Below are 5,062 nucleotides of genomic sequence, written 5' to 3'. Positions count from 1 at the left end.
GAAGCACAAGGCTCCTCCCAGGACCGCTCAGATACAAAGAAAATGAAGTCGTGGTACTTTGGTATGTGCAAATATTTCCAGTATGTTAGTCATTTCCTACCTGGTTTCTTCTTACCTGTTAATATCAGACACAAGCAACTAAAAGACTAATAGGCTCTTTTCCTGCCATAAGAAATGTTTTAATGCCTTTTGATGAATCAGCAGATTTTGGAACAATCTTTTAACTGAATCTGTATTTAGAAATTGTCAAAACGCAAAAAAACAAAAACAATGTTTTATAATGTCAGAGACTAGTATTAAAGAAAACTAAGAGAAAACTCTTGAAAAACAAAGAAGCCTTATATTCCATGGTAAATTCTAATTCATTTTAAAAAACCTTAGGCTAGACATTTGCAAATAATTTGCTATTAGCATTCCATTGAATGCTCAACTTAACTTGTCACCTAAGAAGTTTTATGAATAGTGTTTTTAAGAACACAGTAAAGTAAGTAGATAGGATGACAGAATTCAAGCCAATATTCTCCTGACCTCTTCCAAAGAAGAATAAAGCCACAAAGGATTACTATGCCCTTTTGCCTTGTACTTATTATAGTAATTTGCATTAATATGGTTTGTGACGGTTTTCTCATTATATTCAAGAAAGCAGCTAATTGCCTATTAACAACAGTTGTCCTTTTAAAAGAAAAAAAAGATTAAAGCTTAGCAAAACTAAAATTGTTTAGACAAGATCTGATTTTAAAATTTCAAGAAGTGGTTAGACAACCTGTGCTTTTATTTACGTATTATGTGTTAAGTAGACTATATTCCAATGTGTAGATAGACACATTTTTAAAAATATTGCCCCCCTAAAATTATTCCTACTCACCGAATTTTCACTTACCTATGCCCTTATGATTAAGCATTTGGTGGAAATCAAAATCAACACTACATATTGAAATAAGGAATGTATGTAAAATTACACTAAAACTCTTACATGCCTACTGCTTATTTTTAAAGACAAGAATTAACTATACCCACATAAATGCTGTTAATTCACCTGGCAATAATTGCTATTATGTTGCACTTCTTTTAGATGCAAAAAAAAAAGAAAATTAGAAGTTGACTACCATTAACTGGGCAAGAAATGAAAAAGTAGCAACTTCTATGATTATTTTTTTTTTTTTTTTTTTTTTTTTTTTTTTTTTTAGCGGTACGCGGCCCTCTCACTGTTGTGGCCTCTCCCGTTGCGGAGCACAGGCTCCGGACGCACAGGCTCAGTGGCCATGGCTCACAGGCCCAGCCGCTCCGCAGCATGTGGGAGCTTCCCGGACCGGGGCACGAACCTGTGTCCCCTGCATCGGCAGGCGGGAAGCCCTATGATTATTTTTAATTGAAATTTTATTGAGATAATTTTAGATTCACATGTAGTCGTAAGAAATTATACGGAGATACCTTGTATACTTTGGCCAGTTTATCCCAATGATAACATTTTGCAAAACTGTAGTATAATATCACATCCAGGATATTGACATTGATACAATCCATCAATCTTAATAAGATTTCCTCATTTTTCTTGTACTACTCATCTGTTGAGTGTGTGTATGTATGAAGTTCTATATTATTACCTGTGTAGGTTTACATATCCACCACCACATTCAAGATAAATCATAAAAGCTAAAACTATAGAACTCTTAGAAGAAAACAAAGGTGTAAATCTTTGTGACCTGGGACTAGGCAATGGTTTCTTAGATATGACACCAAAAGTGCAAGCAATAGCAATAAATAAATAAGACTTTATAAAAGTCTTACTGTGCTTCAGTGTACAGTGTTAAGAAAGTGAAAAGACAACTTACTGAATGGGAGAAAATTTTTACAACTCATATATATGATGAGTTATTTTATTTTATTTTTTATGGTTTTTTTAACATCTTTATTGGAGTAAAATTGCTTTGCAATGGTGTGTTAGTTTCTGCTGTATAACATAGTGAGTCAGCTATACGTATACATGTATCCCCATATCCCCTCCCTTTTGCATCTCCCACCCACCCTGCCTACCCCACCCCTCTAGGTGGTCACAAAGCACCGAGTTGATCTCCCTGTGCTATGCGGCTGCTTCCCACTAGTTATTTTACATTTGATAGTGTATATATGTCCATGCCACTCTCTCACTTTGTCCCAGCTTAGCCTTCCCCCTCTCTTTGTCCTCAAGTCGATTCTCTACGTCTGTGTCTTTATTCCTGTTCTGTCTCTATGTTCTTCAAACTTTTTCTTTTTTTAGATTCCACATATATGTGTTAGCATATGGTATTTGTTTTTCTCTTTCTGACTTAACTTCATTCTGTATGACAGACTCTAGGTCCGTCCACCTCACTACAAATAACTCAGTTTCATTTCTTTTTATGGCTGAATAATATTCCATTGTATATATGTGCCACATCTTCTTTATCCATTCATCTGTCGATGGACACTTAGGTTGCTTCCATGTCCTGGCTATTGTAAATAGTGCTGCAATGAACATTGTGGTACATGACTCTTTTTGAATTATGGTTTTCTCAGGATATATGTCCAGTAGTGGGATTGCTGGGTCATATAGTAGTTCTATTTTTAGTTTTTTAAGGAACCTCCATACTGTTCTCCATAGTGGCTTTATCAATTTACATTCCCACCAACAATGATAAGAATTTTTTGTCTAAAATATATAAAGACCTTAAAGAACTCTTATAACTAAATAATAGAAAAAAACAATTTTTTAAATGGGCAAATTATCTCAATAGACATTTTTCCAAGGAAGAGATACAAATGGCCCAAAAACATGAAAAATTGCTCAGTATCATTAGTGTATCAGAGAAATGCGTATCAAAACTATAGTGAGATACCACTTTACACCCATAGGATGGCTAGAATCAAAAAGAAGGATAGTAAGTGTTGGTGAAAATGTAGAGACATTTGAACCCTCACATTCTGCCAATAGGAATGTAAAATCATGCAGCTGCTTTGAAAAGCATTCTGGCAGTTCTCAAATGGTTATACATGGAGTTACCATATGACTTAGCAATTCTACTCTTAGGGATATATCCAAGAGAAATGAAAACATATGCTCACACACAAAAAAATGTTTATAGCAGAATTATTCATAATGGCCAAAAATCAGAAAGAACCTATATGTCTACCAACATATGAATGGATAAATAAAATGTGGCATATCCATACAATGACATATTACTTGGCAATAAAAAGAAATAAGTTATACATACATATGCTACTTCATAGATGAGCCTTGAAATTTCTGTACTATGTGGAAGAAGCTAGTCACAAAAAATCACATATTTCATGATTTCGTTTATATGAAATATACAAAATTGGCAAATCTATAGAGACAGAAAATTGATTAGTGTTTGCCTAGGGCTGTGGCGGGGGAGTTGGAGAGAAGTAGGGAATGACTTCTAGTAGTTATGGGGGTTCTTTTTAGAGTGATGAAAATGCTCTAAAACTGAGTGTAAGGATGGTTGCAAATATTTGTGAATATACTAAAAATCATTGATTTGTATACACTTCAAAGGGGTGAATTGTATGGTATGTGAATTATAACTCAATAAAGTTATTATTTATTTTTTAAATGTTAGAACAAAGGCAAATCATGAGGGCCCTTCATGCTGTGCTTTTATAACCATACCCACCTTTTCCCACCCCTTCCTATCCTTATTTCTATTCAGTGGCAATTATTAATCTGCCCTCTATTTCTAATAGTTTGTTATTTAGAAAATGTTACATAAATGAAATCATACACAGTGTAACCTTTTGAGATTGACTTTTTTTGCTCAACAAAATTTCTTGGAGATTCCTCCAAATTGTTGCATGTATCAATAGTTCGTTTCTTTCTATTTGTTACCTTTGGTTTGGATGCACCATAATTTGTTTAACCATTCACCTCTTGAAAGACATCTGGGATGGTTCCTGTTTGGGGCTGTTAGAAATAAAGCTTCTAGGAACATTCATGTACAAGTTTTTGCATCAAAATAAGTTTTTATTTCTCTGTGGAACGGGACGGGGTGGTGGGGGGGAATGCCCAATAGGGCAGTAGCTGGATTATATGGTAATCTGGTATACGGTTTTTTAAGAAACTGCCTGTTTTCCAGAGCAGCTGTATCATTTTACATTCCCACCAGCAACGTACGAGTGACCCAGTTTTTCCACATGCTCATCAGAATTTGGTGTTAGTATTTATTGTGTTAGTCATTCTGATAGGTGTGTAGTGAGATCTCATTGTGGTTTTAATTTGCATTTCCTTGATGGCTAGTCCTGTTAAATGGTTTTTCCTGTGCTTCTCTGCCATCTGTTTATCCTCATCAGTGAAATGTCTGTGCCTGCTTTTTGATCATTTTCTAATTGGATTGTATTTTACTGTTGAGTTTGTGATGTTCTTTATTTGTTTAAAATACTAGTCCTTTTTGGATAGGTGTTGTATTAGTTTCCCAGCACTGCTGGAACAAATTACCACAAACTGTGTGTCTTCAAACAATGGAAATTTATTCTCTCACCATTCTAGAGACTAGAAGTTCAAAATAAAGGTATCAGCAGGGTTGTACTTCCTCTGGAAGAAAAGCCGTCCTTTGCCTCTTGCAGCTTCTAGTGGCTGTCAGCATTCCTGGGCTTGTGGCCACTGCCCTCTCTCTTCTCTGTCTTCACATCACCTTCTCCTCTGTCTGTTTGCCTGGTGGCTGCATCACTCCAGTCTCTGCCTCCATCGCACTGACTTCTCTTCTCTGTGTACTTGTCCAATTTCCCTCTGCCTCTTCCTTACAAGGACACTTGTGATAGCATTTAGGGCCCACTTGGGTAACCTCAAATAATCTTATCTCAAAATCCTTAGCTTAATTACATCTACAGAGACCCTTTTTCCAAATAAAATAACATTTACAAGTTTCAGGGGTCAGAACTTGACAGTTTTAAGCAGCCATTATTCACCCTATTATGAGTGGTTTGCAAACATTTTCCTCCCAGGCAGTAGCTTGTCTTTTTACCCTTTTAACAGGATCTTTCACAGGGCAAAAGTTTTTTATTTCGATGAGGTACACTTTATCAA

The sequence above is a fragment of the Neophocaena asiaeorientalis genome, unplaced genomic scaffold (assembly GCF_003031525.2).
Source record: "Neophocaena asiaeorientalis asiaeorientalis breed wild unplaced genomic scaffold, Neophocaena_asiaeorientalis_V1.1 scaffold154, whole genome shotgun sequence".
Taxonomy (NCBI): Eukaryota; Metazoa; Chordata; class Mammalia; order Artiodactyla; family Phocoenidae; genus Neophocaena; species Neophocaena asiaeorientalis.
Note: the sequence above shows the minus strand (reverse complement) of the source record.